The sequence below is a fragment of the Pleuronectes platessa genome, chromosome 7 (genome assembly GCF_947347685.1).
Source record: "Pleuronectes platessa chromosome 7, fPlePla1.1, whole genome shotgun sequence".
NCBI lineage: Eukaryota > Metazoa > Chordata > Actinopteri > Pleuronectiformes > Pleuronectidae > Pleuronectes > Pleuronectes platessa.
The window spans coordinates 5,192,382-5,208,581 of NC_070632.1; the positions used below are offsets into that span (position 1 = coordinate 5,192,382).

General features: G+C 45.6%; 1 long non-coding RNA gene across 2 annotated transcripts in view; it reads right to left on the minus strand.

The window, feature by feature from the left end:
- Nucleotides 1–5,427: 5,427 nt before the first annotated feature.
- LOC128444847 (uncharacterized) overlaps nucleotides 5,428–16,200 on the minus strand; it is a 97,840-nt gene continuing 87,067 nt past the window's right edge. The window contains exon 4 of one of the 2 annotated variants that reach the window (XR_008339190.1): nucleotides 5,428–5,654. This is a non-coding gene — a long non-coding RNA (uncharacterized LOC128444847). Of the gene's footprint in view, nucleotides 5,655–6,600; nucleotides 8,097–16,200 lie in introns of those variants that run through there. The other variant, XR_008339192.1, reaches the window with a different exon arrangement.

A 16,200-nucleotide genomic window follows, 5' to 3' on the forward strand; every position in this document is an offset into this window, starting at 1 on the left:
TGTTAACGTGGCCAAACTGGTCTTCAAACATGCGTCTGACTCGACATCACCATGACCCCTGGGTTCAGTCGACAACCTTACATGTAATAACAATGTAAGACTCCACTAAAGGGCAAATACACATACAGTCATCTGTAGTGAATTCCATTTTTAAAAGTAACCCTCACAGCCCTGATTGCATTACCATCATAGCAGATTTTTTGAGATGATTACATTCCTGTACAGCAACTTCCTGATTCTTGGTTAAGAAGCATCCGGAACACAACAGGGCTTTTTACGTCTATCTAATAAAAATGGATAAACCAAACCCCAGAGGGCGTTGGAACCCGGTCGGTCGTTTCCTCGTGCCGCCGACGTCAGGTTGGTGCGGTTCCTCCGGTCATTTTAGAATCGGTTGGAACATCCTGAACATCACTTGGCTCTCGGTGAACTTCCTGATAGTTTCCTACCTCGGGCCTTTTGCATGAGAGCTGGGACGGCCAGTATATCCCCAGGGGGATGCAAATTTCGGAGGGTAATAAAAACGTGTGATTTATTGTTGCAGCAGCTCCTCCTGAGGACAGGGATGGGTTCCTTATTTCCATATCTCTTACTGTCCCAGATACCACGTGTCCAGATTTCTATCTCATCTCATACCTCGTCTCGTTGGAATCTTTGATCCTGTTGACTCTCGAAAACCAGTAACTGGATCTGTGTAACTACTGGTCTGCTGCAACGAAACGTCATTATGAAGTAGTAAGAGAGGGAATACCTTGTTTTGACTACTTTAAATGACACCTCACTGGGATCAGAGTAACCTTTTTGCATTTGGAAGAAGGAGGAGGGAGCAGGTGATGAGATTACTTCTGTTCTCTTCTCTGGTTTCTTCCTCATTCTTTCTCTTTCTATCTTACGTGCTGCTCTCCCGGACGGCGTTCGTGAAGTGAACCCATGACGTAGCCATGTTCTGTGTCCAGTGCATGATGGGAAACAGACACCAGCCCAGAAGTATTAAGCCCGGCGGAGAAAAACGAAAAGAAAAATAAGCTGCTAAAAATCGCAGGAGGATGTTTGACGTTTGAAAATGAAACGAAAGCGGGATCGGGGTCATTTTTGAATGAGAAACTCTCCCCAGTCCGATGGGCGCTCGAGCATTAAGTATATCAAGTTCCTCTCTCTCCCATTCTCTCGCTGGAGCTTGAGTTATGAGGTGCCACAATCACTTGCTGCATGAGGACAGCTGCCCTGGCAAACTGTCACAAGCAGGGCAGTGTACGCAGCGTCCTGCTGGAGGGAGCAGGGGGATAACTGGCCAGGACGACAGGGGTGCCGAGTTAATCCAGCATAACAATTTGATAAACACATAAAGGATTGTACGAACAAACACCTACATGCGAAGACGCTCTCTCTCTCTCTCTCTCTCTCTTGCACGCACACACACACACACACACACACACACACACGCTCACTTGCAGCTGGTCCGGACATGAAATAAAAAAGAGCCCTCAACAAGCTGTTGGCTACTTCTGTCCTACACGTTGACCATGAAAGACACAGATTAGAGGCCACTGTATAAAAGTGCCTGTCAACAGCACATTGTGTTCGCGTCTCAGAAAAAAAGCCCATATGTTCAGTTCCCATTAGCACGGTCACTCTGATGGATCCCTGTATATACATGTGTGTGGACCGCAGCATAAGGAGACGCATCACAACAACTTTGAGGACAGTTTCACAGGGATGTGCATTATGTGGGTTTATGGACAGGAGCTGGAGGAACATGTTGCACTGGAAACCAGTGGCATTCAATACAGTGGCTTAAAAAAACAGCAACAGACGCACAATCTGTTGTTAGAGTTGGCAGGAGATAGTAGTTTATGGTGTTTTAAACGTAAGGTAGCATGTGAAACACAACAAAGAACAAATGGCTGAGTGCATCCCCGACACCAAACTGTGCACCTCTGCAGCCGGTCGGCTCCGTCAACAAGAAAGCGACATTTTCTGGTCTTACAAAGTAAGTTGACAATGTGGCTGCGTCTTTTCTGAAGGAAGACGAGGGAACAATCGGCCCGAGCAGAGCGCGGAGCCGCAGGGAGCGTGTGCGTCACGGTGGCAGCTGTACAGCGAGATTTTGTCTAAATTTTGAGGGGCACATGCTTTGTCTTTCGATTATGTAACCTCCAAAGTTTGCTGCACGTCTCTCCGGCGTAACGACAAAGCAACGACCACGCAGCGGGGCTCGAGGCTTTCCACAGGATCCTTTGAAAAGAGGAGCTGATGAACTGGAGCTAAAGGAAAAAAAACATTCCACTTAAAGCTCAGAAAACTGTCTTTACGTTTGAGATTTGTCTTTATCTGAAGTCTGATTAGACTTTAAAAAGGTTTGTTAATGAAAACACACAAATTCAAAATAATAAAAACAGCTGTGTTGGAATTAGAGTCATTATTTACGCCAGGGTTAAACTATTGCAAATAAATTCACAAACACACGCTTAATCAATTAGCCAGTCTTTAAATGCATATTTTGGAATGTGTGTCTTTTGATTGTGATTGTCTTTAATGAGTTGTTCTCTATAACTGCCATGACACCATGTTTTATATATTTACCTATTAACTGTAAATCTGCACGCTCTGAAAGGACATAGGACAAATTCCTCGATTACATGTGGTCTGCTCACATGAGGTTTCCACCAGCAGTCGTGCAGATGTTAGGTTTTAGACACACAGACAGTTAGACAGACAGACAGACAGACAGACAGACAGACAGACAGACAGACAGACAGACAGACAGACAGACAGACAGACAGACAGACAGACAGACAGACAGGGAGATGGGAACAGTCAGAGAGTAAGAGAGAAAGTAAGAGGAGACGAGGGGAAGGGGAGGGCGCTCTGCACAAAGGAGAAGCCTGGATTAAGTCATGAGTGGCAAGCGACATAGGTTGGATTTTTAACGAGTGAGATCACATCCTTTTCCCTAAACAGAGGAGGAACTCATCCTCTGGTGGACAGGACGGCCGCGCTGAACCACTGTCTGTCTGTCTGTCTGTCCGACTGTGTGTGTGTGTGTGTGTGTGTGTCTGTGTGTGCATGTGCGTGTGTGTGTGCAAACGGGACATCCATTACGGAACTGAGACAGTGGCATGCAGCTCTGGCCTCGCACACAGGAGGCTCCACACATGTCAGCAAGCTGCACACTGAGGGACACATAACCAGTGTGTGTGTGTGTGTGTGTGTGTGTGTGTTTGGGGGATCCTGTGTGTGGATGTGTGTGTGCTTCAACATAGACTGAGTGTCAGCATGTATTGTAAAATGAGTATTTGTTAAGAAGCATGTAGAAGCATGTAGAAACATACTGACTGTTATGTCATGTGAGTGTTGTGTCACTGTCTGGATGAGGCGATGTTTGCATTACCGAGCAAAAGTCTTTACTTCAGCTCCTTTATGAAAACACGACCATATGGTGCAGTTCAAGTTAATACACATAAAATAATAAACTGTTAAACTATAGAGCTGTGAATTGACATCTCTTAAAAAACATGCTCAGCTGTGATTGTAATCAAAAGGTCTGTTCGGTGAACCTCATCTGACTTAAACTTGAAGTTTGCATTTAATACTCAAACTTTGTGTGTGTGTGTTTGACAGTCTCAAAAAGTAGTGACCACTTAATACAATGCCTACACTATTGTCTGTCTCTGCATGAAAACAAGGGAAAGATAGGGATTATTGCAAAAGTTTAAAACAAACTTTAAGATTATATCAATATTGAAAAAACATGGATATATTTGGTATTTCTAAAGCAAAGATCTCTGAGTTGAGATGAGGTATTTGACCTTTGAAACTGGACAATGTATTACTTTGTCCAATGGGTTGTCTGAAGGAAATATAAAATACATTTCAGTTAGATTTTTATGAACCGCAAACCCTTACCCTCCTTCATTTTGCAAATCTACAAAGAGTGAGAACATTTTCTTGTAAATTAGGGGTGTTTTGTGAATTCCCAAAATATGACACAGTAATAACAATGTGTTTGGTTACATTAAATGTGAAATGCAGCTCTGTGACAGTAAAGAACTCCAGAAGTTCTGTGTGTCCAATATCCATAAGGTCTTGTGTTTTACTGGCACCTTTATGTATGTAACCACAACCTGAAGTGATACTTTAGAGCTGTGCCTGAATGCATCATGGGTGCACACTCAGAGGGCCGATGCTGTTCTGCTAACATGCTACTTTCACTTTGCTGCTCATACTTTGTGCCCTGGCACCATAACGAGCAGCGCCTACCTAATTTCTCAGGATAGTCATCTGGAAAATAAATAAAAAACCATCATAAAATGCATTAAATGACCTAATTACAAAAACGCTACATAATGGAAATCTTTGGTTCCCAGTGCAGCACCTGTCTTTTCACTATTGCTAAACAAACTACTCATGCAAAATCCTCTCACACTGTCCTCAGCCGTAGAGGTAGCAGCACCGAGCCATGGATGCAAGACAGAGCTGTGGAAAACGCAGGCAGAGCTACGACTTTCCTAAAATATGGACTCGCTGATAGATCAATCACTCGTGGAAAAAAAATATTTCCCATCCTGACTTTGTGTCCCAGTGAAGCTTCTGGGACTACAAGGTTCCCACTGTGCTTCTTCACTTCTGATGCTAGAAACTATTTGAAAAGATCAGTTCTTAACTTTCCTGGAAAGCCGGCAGCTCGGGGTTGTCAGGTCTCGTCGTCTATAAATCTCCTTTCTTGAGGGAATTTTATCACTTGATCGGCCTTTTTTTTTATTTCCTAAAGATTTATGTGAACAATATGGGCTTGTTTTTTTTTGTGATGCAAAAAGACAAATGCAAAGACGCTGGAACACACCAGGAATGCAGGTCTAATCTCGATCCCTGTCACACATGTTAGTTACCTATCCATTTCAAGACTATCAATCACGCTTACTGCATGGCCTACAAGACGGAACCCACACACACAGCCCGTATACACTGCTGCCATTCCTCTTCATCTCCCACTCTCAATTCTGATGTAAAGAGAAACAATATATGAAGCCGCCCCATGTTTCTCTTCCTCCCACACACTCATCCCTCCCCTCCTTCCTGCAACCCACCTCCCAATCCCCGACCAGACGTGACCCCCGTGTGCAGAATGCAGGGTGGAGTAGTAAAAGTCTAGGCCTGGTGAGCTGAGGGGAGATGGTGCACAGATGGAGATGCTCTCCCCTTACAAGCCGGGAAGAAGAAATTAAAAAAAGATAAGAGGAAGGAAGAGAGAGGAAGGAAGAGTTAAAAGAAGAGATGGAGGGAGGAGGGGATCGGGTGAGCCCAAAAGAGAAATAAAAACACTTGCAGCTTGTAATGGGAACTTTCCTCCCTCTTGGAAATATTTCCTGCATGACTTTAGCTGAGTATCGCTTTCTCTCTCTCTCTCCCTCTCTCTATCCACCCGCATTCTACCCTCCCTCCGCCCCTTCATCACCCCTCTGCAGACTGGGCTTTCACTTTGGGGGGCCCTCCGCTTCCCTCTCGGCTGACCAGGGAGCTTTCAAGGTACCCTGATGGATGCTAATGCTGGACTCTTTCAGATCGTTTTACTGCCGCGGTCTTTGATCTGCCAGCAGGCCTCTCTCCACGGGCTGCCTGTCCTGAGAAAATGTAAATCCCCGCCTTACAGACACCTGTGAAAAAAATACAGCAGAAAGAGGGTCGGAGAAAGAAGTTACTCTAAAGAAAAAGGGGGAAATAAAGGATACAGTATTGTGACATTTTGAAAAAAAGGGGGGGGGGGGGGGGGGGGGGGGAGACATAGTTTAGATTGCGGCAGAGCCACAAAGAATGAGATGGAAATTCTGCCGGAAATAAGAGCGATTGGCGGAAAGAAAGAGTGGGACAGAGCTGCAGAGAAAGGAGCGAAGAAACCGAGACATGGCGAGCAACAAAGACGAAAAAGAGGAATGGGCCGCCACACAACACAGAGACAGAAGGGACATGGATGGAGGCAAAAGAAAAGCTACAACAGCAAAAAGGAGGAAAGTTCATCTAAAGACCCAGCATGGAAGACAGGAGGAGAATGGGCGAGAGGAGGAGAAAGCAGGATGGAAATAGCGGCGTAGAAAGTTGGTAAAAGCAGAGACAGATGGACGATTTGACTCGAGGAAGAAAGAGAGAGAAAGACGGAGCGGCAGCCCAGACAGACGTATGAGGCCTGCTGCGCAGCTCAAGGGCGGATGTGTCTGTACGGTTGAAAATTTAGGAAGGAAGAAGTGAAAAAGAAAGCGTGTTGAAGGGGACTCCAGTCAGCAATGACCGGGGACAGCAGTGAAAGAGGCCTCCCCTCTCCAGCGGCAGCAGGGCCACGCTCTGAATAGTGGGACTGCTGCTGGACAGCTGGGTGCAGCTGATGGGAGGACAGACTCTGTGGAAGAGCGCTTGTCTTCCTGCAGCCAGCTGCTGTGTCCAGAGGCTCGCAGTGACAGCACAAGGCTCAGAATTGATTGCCAGAGCTGGCAGTTCAATGGGGTGGAGGGAGTGCAGCGAGGTTGACTTCTCTGAAGTAGCACTGTACAGCAGCAGCAGAGCACAGCTGGCACTTACTGTATCCTCTTCCCAGAAAAAAAAAACAGAAAGAAGAAGAAACAGCGCGGAGGGGAGGGAAGAGAGATTATTGTGATCTTCCCCTTCTCTCGTTCTTTCATTCTGGGTCTTTCTTCTGCTCCTCCAGCCACTTGTGGTCAGTCCACTCTTTCTCTTCCACCTGAGAACGATGGAGGACGTGTCCATCTTGTCTTCCAGTGGAGACAAACTGCATTGAGAGTATGCACATTGCGTTGTGTCACTGCGGCTCTTCCTGTTTGAGGCCCTACGTCTACGTTCAGCTGATCTCAGACATGCACTGAACTCCCGACTCTCTCCTGATTGGTTGCTCTTCCTGTTTGAGGCCCTACATCTACGTTCAGCTGATCTCAGACATGCACTGAACTCCCGACTTTCTCCTGATTGGTTGCTCTTCCTGTTTGAGGCCTTACATCTACGTTCAGCTGATCTCAGACATGCGCTGAACTCCCGACTCTCTCCTGATTGGTTGTATGTGAGAACGCAAATGTCCTTTCGATGGAGAATCTCCTTCAAGCTCCCCAGTAGTTCACCTCCAGTGACTGGGGGTATTGATGGCCCTCTACACACATGGTATTAAAATCTGTCCAGAGAGACTTGATCACGAGTGGCCAAGTATGAGTTCACACCTGATACTAACATCCCTCCTGAACGTGTCTCATGTGTCCACTTGTGATAGAAATCTCACCTCCATGCTGTTATGGCCCGGGCTGAGTTTACAGATGTGTTCGATGTCACTGTGTGTGTGTGTGTCTGTGTGTGTCAGGAGGCGCTGGATGAATCAGTGAAGACGGATTTCACCAGTTTTGAGAAAAGCATCAGTCACGATGTCGTGGTCAATGCACTTGCACAGATAAGAGTAGAAAGAGGTTCAGTTCATAGTGAAACTGGAGCCGGTCGGAGGAAAGTCCCTCGAATGTGGCCCAGACCACCTCCGAATGTGGTCTAGTGTGATTGGATCTGATTCCGAGTGCGTTCACACCTTTACCCAGAGCTGTCCGCTTGAGATCGGATCAGAAAACCACATGTTAATACCAGGGTTCCAGCTCGAGGCTTAATTTGCTTCACTGATTTTATTACTTTATTAGATTCAGAAGAAGAAGAAGAAATATGTATGTGATCTAGAAATAAAAAGATTCAGTGGGTCACATCAGAGCCACCTCCACTTGCATGAAGCTCCGCCTCCTCTCTGATCAACACTTGTGTTTCCCTTTGTTTCCTCGCACTCCTTCATACTCCTGCCTGCACCCCCCCCGCTGCTCTCCATCTCCCTGCACCTTCCTGTTGTCCTATCAAAACAGCCATGATCTCATCCTCATTGTGGCTCCGGATGGGAACAAAACCGAGCCCAAAGTCCACAGTAGCCGCAGCATCCTCCTGTCTGCATGTCTGCTCCTTGTCAGTCGGTCCGTCCGTCCAGTGTGATCGGGGCACATCCGGCCATCCTGACTCCCCCGTGACTCCCCCAGGCCTCTGTGTCAGGAGGAAGGAAGGAAGGAAGGAAGGCCCTGCGGTCACACAGGAGGGAGGGTTAGGAGAAAGGGAGGGAGGAAGTGTGAGAGGGTGTCTTAGCTGGAGCGGATCCACTCCATTGGAGGCGCTCACTATAGAGGGGCTGTTTGGACAGGGACAAGGCCAAGGCACGAGTGTGTGTGTGAGTGTGTGTGTGTGTGTGTTGTGTGTGTTGTGTGTTTGTATGAGTGCATCTATGGCTACAAACCAAGATCATCACAGGAAGGGAAGGAAAATTGTGTTCTGTTGAAATTATTGATGGCTCTGCTGAAAAAAAATTCAGCGTACAGTGCAATCCATTAGGTGTGTGTGAGTCTCTGTGTGTGTCTGTGTCTGTGTGTGTGTGTGACTCAGTGCTTCTGTGAGTTCACTGTTCATCGGAGAGTGACTGCTTACCTCAGTGGAAAATCAACTGAGTCATCATGTTCAGTGACTGCGATGAACATGGAGGGTTTAACACCTCTTTCTTCACAGCCGACATACAATTGCACACACACACACACAAACACACATATGCAAACACACACACACTTCATCTTCAAAAGCTTTTACCCAGCTCTGCGTGGGAGAACTTGTCTGACCTGTGTTTGTACCATGCAACGAACAAACGGCCCGGAACGTCGCCACCTTGCAGATTTTGCTGAGCGATCTCATTTTCAAAGCCGCATTTGACACCTGCTGATTTAATCTTTAACATTTCTGCAAGAAGGAAAAAAATGGAAGTTTGCGACGTCTCGCCCCAGCAGCTGATCTCTTTTACTCTCAAGCATTTGTTGCTGGAGAGCCGGTCGGAATTAAGTGCACCGGAGACCGAGTTGGAAAAAGACATTTCCTGGTGTGAGGGGAGGAGGAGGAGGAGGAGCGGCTGGGAGGAAGACAGCTCAGTCACACAGGCAGCCACCGTCCACCACTTCACTTCCCCGCTGCTGCAGGTGCTGTGTCTGTTTTCAGATCCCTGGAAGGTAGGAGCCGGATGCGGCCTGGTAATCGAGGAACGGCTGGCAGCTATGCTTGGAGCACGCTGCTGAGGAGCCTTTGGGAACAGCACTTAACCCGGCCTGTGGCTCGGCCTGTGATTGGATCTCGAGTCGGGAAGTGCATTCGCTGTGGGTGGTGCATATCATGCATGTGTAAATAGAGAAATTTGTGATCAGGTGTCTCTCAGAAGGGGGGGGGGGGGGAAATCCAGTTGGTGGAAGGCTGGCGTCGGCAGCTGATCACTTAAGACGCCATGATCACAGCTAAAAGAGTACAATGCCATTTCTTCTTTTCAAGCAACAATAAAAAGTTTATGACACCTCTACTGCGTGTGCAGCATCCGAATTGAAAGAGAAAACAGAGATTAGCAACATTCTCTTCCCAACATGTAGAGCAGCCGCCCCCTTGCATTGTGTGCTTTACAGTTGAAAGTTAAACCATAAATCAACACATCACTTCCTGCATCGGGGTCATTATTGTTTTATTTGATTTATAATTTCTCTGTGTTTGTTCCCTGTGTGCTCAGCTGATAAGACTTACAGTCGGGGCTTGAGAAGGCAACACCCTTAGCTGCTCTTGTTCAGCTACTAAAAATAAGCGGTGAAGTAATGTGAAAAACACTGCTCTATTTACATTCTGGTAAGTTACAGCCTCGACGCTGCCGGCCTGCAGTGTTGAATCTGGGCTAAATGACTGAGGGGGAATTTCGCTGCATGTTTTATTTTTTTTTTCCCTCTGGCAGAGCGAAAAGGGGACGGGGGGGGGGGGGGGGGGGGGAATGGTGAGAAAGTTAGAAGAAAAAGAAAAGTTAAGAATTACAGAAGAAAAAACTGACGGCAGGAGGTTTCAGTTGCCTCTTGAGAGAATATTGTGTTTTTAAGAGATGAAGGTGGAAACCGAATAGTCGACATGAACAGAAGTGAGAGGATATGCCAGAGATGCCGGAGCGAGATGCCGGGCGGAGACAGACAGCTGTCACCACCCCCGTCGGACGTGAGAGTGTGTGTGTGTGTGTGTGTGTTTGTGTGCGTACGCGCTGTGACATCCCATTCCTTCCTAATAGCCACAGGGAGGTGGAGGAAAGAGATAACAGACACCGCTGGGCCGACGGCAGATACAAATCTCCCTGGCTGAATTTATGAATGATTGGGATCAGAGGGGCACGTGGACGGATGTGCGCGCCCGGGCTCAGACCCTGCCTGCCCCCCCCCCCCCCCCCCCCCCTCTCTGACGACACCGGGGTCCTCGAACGCGCAGAGCGAGGCAGGCAGAGAGGGGACACAGAATGCCACAGTCACAAAGCAGCTGCTATGTTTGATGACGTAGATTTGTTGCATATTTTTTTGCTAAATACCAGCAAAATGTTTTCCCCCCCTGGTGCACACATCACACATGCACGTACGGCTTTTGTCCCACGGTGACTGACTATAGCTCGACACCAAAACAATGCACTCGGGTGTGAAGGTGTGGGCGTGTGACCACAGTGCACAACTTATTAAATGACAGAAAATGACGAGTTGGGATTTTCTCCTCTGAGCTCAGGTGTTACAGTAATGCTGTCAGAAATTACATCTACGGGAAGTCTTCTCTGCATCATTAACTGTAAAAATGAAATAACCCCAAAAAAATAAAACGTGACCAAAGTATTTGTTTATGTAAATTTGAATGATCTCCTTGTTTCTGCAACGACCTGCAGCTTGGGGTTGTGCACAGGTCAATGACTCCTTTCCCATTGCCAGTTGAGGAGTTTACCTCCGTTTATTTTTCCCTGGTGAGTCATAACACATGTACTGGGAACCAATGTTCATGTTTATCTTGCACAATAAGAGAAAAAATAAATAATTAGATAAATATATCCCTGTTGCACTTTGTTCTCAAGATGTAATAACGTTCAACGGCTGAAAAGTCGCCAACGCCTGGAAGTTCAATGAGCGTCATACAATAAAAGATGCACAGTAAGAATCTAGCCTGACAAGAAAAAGAAGAATAAAAGAATCTGTGAGTAATGTTTCCGAAACTGAAGAATTGTTGTTTGTTACGTTCTGTCGCCCTTGTGATGGACAGGCGATCTAGGGCGTTTACCCGCCTCTCACCCAATGTTCGATGGGACCGCCCCCCCCCCCCACCGTGACCCTAAAAGGATAAGCAGTAAAGATAATGGATGGATGGATGATAAGAAGGATGGAAGGATGGATGGCTAGAATATACACCCTCCTCCAACCACTGACCATTTGAACATTTGCACTAGACTGTTTTTTTTTTTACTACTGTATTATCCCACCTATAGTGTATTCATATTTATATATATTTATCTTGCTCATAGTGTATTCATCGTTTTTATATCATGCTATACCTCTTAATACTGTACTATTCCATATATATTTCCTACTGTACATATCTTATGTATTTACGTATGCACAATACTCTGCACTTTTACTGCCTTTTTTTGCACTTCTGGTTAGATGCTAAACCGCATTTCTTTGTATAAGTACTTGTACTGTGCAATGACAATAAAGTTGAATCTAATCTAATTTTATCTAAAATGTGCACTTGCGTACATTCTACTGGCTAACACGTTAAATCGCTGGATGACACTGCACAACTTCTAAAACTAATCCTCGCATCTCTGGTAAAAAGATTTAACACAATCGACCACACGGTCCTGATAGCTTGATATACAGAGCGAGTTGTTCTGATGAGGGCTGCCCTGACAAGTTCAGATATGTCGTGTGTCTTGTTTTTGATAGATGCTCGATGGATTACACGAGTTCCTTTGAAAACACAGGGTTGTATCGGTGGCGTATCCGATGACTGACAGATGATCTCACTTACATTGGGTGATGTTATTTTAACCGACTTATCCAAACAGAATTTTTTTATGAAATTAGTAATAAGGTTCTCCCTCGTGTTCTCGTCACAGTTTATTTCAGGCACATGATTCAGATTTAGGATTTCTAAAAATTCCTTCTCTCTGATATCAAAGAACATTGAAATCCAGGGATTAATTTGTTTCTTGGGTATTTTCCAGAAACAGCGTCAACCAATAGAAATGTTTGCAGCGACAAAGTTTCTAATCCCTAAATCTCAAAGTAAGACAATTTGTGACAACGGTGGCAAAACAGGAGACCGAGTTACGTGCAGCATGAATATCTTACAAGATCTCCCTTTGAGCTGGAAACCATTTAGAAGGTCTTGGGTGAGTAAAATAATCGTGTAACACAGCCATGATTAAGCCACTTTGGGAGTGATGGCGGGCAAAGTGGTTCGATGTGGATAGCTCAGAACTTCAAATCATTCCGTCTCCACTTCATCTATCACTTCTCTGACATGTTTTAAATCAGTCCAATGTGACAGCAGGCACGGTGGCAGCTAGTAAAGCCAAGCAACACCCAACCAAGCTGATGATGAAACAGAGCATGGACTCAATCACGTATTTCACCACGGCTCACCCTTCCCTCACCTCCCAAACGTCTGATGGGGAAAAAGAAGTAAAAGGAGCTTGTTTGCATCTTATCTGCAGGAAATAGCATTAGCCAAAATTGGACTCTTGGGTTGGGTCTTGAAAGGGATGGCATGGCTCGGGCCATCATTAGTCCTGTCCCCCGACGTGCGGCCTGCCTCTGATCCAGAGCCAGGGCTGGGCAGGAAGGTAGAAGCTGGGCAGGAGAGGGTCTGCGGCCCTGGGTGGGCTCCACCACTTGGGCCTGGCTAATGGTCCCGGTCGACCATCAGGCTGGTATGTCGGTATGCAGCCGCCACTACTCGTGCCGGCAGGGGATTTTAAATCGGCTGGGAGCAGACGACTGTAAGAAGCGAGAGCGGCGACCCGGCCCACCTCGTCACACCCGCTGCCACGATCACTGACCATCCACTTCTCATCTTCCCCATCTCTGACTGAAGCGAAGCCAACAGACCATAAAGTGCAGTAAGTTAGTTCTGCTTGGACGGGTCTAATCTCGGGGCTTTTTGTGTCAATGTTTCCATGTTTCCTCCTTCTCAGAAGAAGAAAAACAGTCTTTCTCAGCTCGCTCACATCCCACAATGCCCTGCACTGCTACCAATGAGAACGCAGCCTTTTTCCCAGCAGTTTCCACAATGACAGCTATTTTTCCCATGCTCTCGTTTCAGAGAACCTATTTGGGGCATAGAGGACATCAAACTAGATGAGAATTGAAAAAATAGAACTCTTTGAGAAGTCAAGGAATGAAAACGTAAATTTAACAACCCTATTGTTTCTTTTTGCATGTTTTCTTATCAACTTTCTCCCAGCATAACTCTCTTTTTTGTTTATCCGTGACTATAAACTGAAAGTGTGACATGATGTTTCCTGTGCTTTAACAAACAATGAGCTAATCGAAAAAGCAGAGCACCCGTATTCACGGCTCCTTTTGTGACCAACGTGTCGGGGTAAATGCTTCATCAGGCCCTCAGGCAAACACACAACCGGCCATTCAGGCCAACGGCTGTGTCAATGACAGAAGCATATCACCTTTGCTCCAAGTATTTCTTTTACGACACAAACCTCCACTGCTGACACAGCTCTGGGGCAGCGGGCGGCATCAAACCCCCGACGGAGAGCCGAAGACAAAAACGATCAAAGACGCAGTGTCAAGTGTCTATTGAAGGGACACTCGAGTGCTCCCTGTTGTACTTTAAAAACGTTGTAATGTACAGTGAAGCATGAGGGGCTGAACAAAAACAGGAAAAGGCTCAGAAATGTATATTCTATAAGAGCCCTTTGATACCAAAACAAGAGGTTCTCACAACCAGACGAAAGGCTGTGACACCACAAGGCAGCGTATACTGGCCCGGCTTATCACAGGACTACTATTAATACCAGCGAGACTTTGTCCCTCTGTCCCCTGAGGGAAAATGATGGAGGAAGTCATCGATTCTTCCCACCATAATCTCTGGGAAGGACAGACCTTGCCTTTTCCCTTTTGGGTGACGAGGGTTATTATTCTGCAGTTTTTGAAAGGCTCCACACAAGAGCTATTTCTGTGTCTCAGTGACGGGCGAGTCGGAGCCACGGCAGCGCCAACAAACAGGCGTTGTAATGGCCTCGCAGCACTGTGGCCTTAATCTGTGAGGATCGTTTGACTCTTTAGAACCTCTGTCCATCCAAACACATCTAGTAAATACCCTCCTGTCCAGAAAAATAACAGCTTTGGTTGTTCATGCTAATGCCAGTGACCCACGACTAGCTAACACGGACCTCTAGTGGCAGTGTGAGTGACGACAGTTGTCTCTCAGTAGTAAAATGCGCAGCTAGCATTATGTTATAAAAACCGTAAGACCTCGTGCTTAATGTCAAATATCCACGGATTTCATTTTTTCATCCCGTCCATTCACCCAACCCTCACGCTAATGTGGACGTCTGTTTCTTTATACCAAGTCACCTGACTTCCTCCTTTGCTCGCGTCATAATTTATACGACTGGTAGAGGTCGCCCAACAATAAAACGTAACTATGAATCGTAATGAGGTGCTTGCACAGACGACCTGTGACCATTACTGGAGGATAGTCCAATACAAACACGGTCAAACACATCTGTGACATACTCTATTCATCTAGATGAGCAGGAAGTAAATCAAATATATAAATCATGCAACTCACATTCTACCTTAAACTCTTGAATATGATGTTTTTACATTTTTATTTATGAAAAAAAAACAATACCACACAGATAACTGAACAAATTTGTATCACTATCTTTTCAAAACACTGTACAAACTCTTCTAAGTAACTTCTTTTAAGTCATAAGTGTTATTACTTTCTGTGTTTGCTTCATCGTTGTACACACATTCCGAGTCACATTTATTTTTTGTGCTAACCAACAAGTATCACTTGTTTGGTTTTTTCTCTGTGTGTAACAAAGTACCTAAAAAGTAAAATTTGAGCAAATCTTGAAGTTATTCACATTGACACTTTGCCTGTGAAACACAGACAGAGAACCAGCCTGATGGATTTGCATGCAGAGCAGCTGTCAGAGCAGGTCCTGACAGCGGAGACGGTGGGTTGGAGGACAAACTGCACAGTGGTTGTTACAGGATGAGGATGAGAGGAAGACGCAGGCTGCATCTGTGAGTGCGCTGGTGTGTGTGTGTGTCTGTGTAATTATCAATGCATGTGTGTGCTTTGTGTAGGAACACTCTTCCTTTGGCACCACTAGGACTGCCTGTTTGTGTGTGTGTGTGTGTGTGTAGATCTGGAGCAGTTAGAACAGCAGTAAAGCAGATGTTTCCTCTGTTTGGCCCTAGAACATGAACATGAAGAAAAACAAGGGCCTAACCTAGAAGAGGAAGCTCGTACTACAGTAATCACCACGTTTAATCTTTAATACATATACGATAAGATACAAAATAAGCACGTTCTACATCTTAATATGCAACTGACACAATTCATCAGTGATAGATCATCTTATTTTCACCACCAGGGATTAACATAAAAGCAGTGTTACTGATTATACCAGGCATTTGGAAATAGTTTGCCTTAATATCTGTACACACACACAAAGCCACACAGCCACACACACACCAATTACAGCAGGGATCATATAAAATTGTTTATTAAGTATTGATGATATTTCATGCTGCGCAGTTTACTTATTTAATGTTTGCTCGGCTAATGCAGGGAAATTAACCAAACAGGTTTTATGTCTATACTAAATTCTCAATTGAGTTATAGTGAAATAATTAGTGGAGCTGGTGGTTATGTCATAATTGTGTATCACCAATAACACAGACTAATGCAGCCACCCTCTCTACAATAATGTTTATTGATTAGCACTTGTTAAAGGTGAACTTTCTACTGAGCATTTAGAATAGTTACATAATGTATAGAAGGAGCTAATTACTGTATATGTAGTGCTGACTTCTTACACTGCAGGAAACACTCTGTTACAGGTGTGGATCAACCAGTAAAAATGAGTCAGCACTTGTTTGTGAATGAATACGCGTGAATGTGGGTGAGAACCGCTGTATGACTGGAAAGTGGTGCACGGCAAAAGATCCACTGAGCTCCACCTCTGTCTTCATAGACCCATGTTAGGTCAGCTGTGAGCAGCAGGGCAGCTGCACAGTGCTAATCCCAACAGGCAAACGTTGTGAACACAAGTGTTGT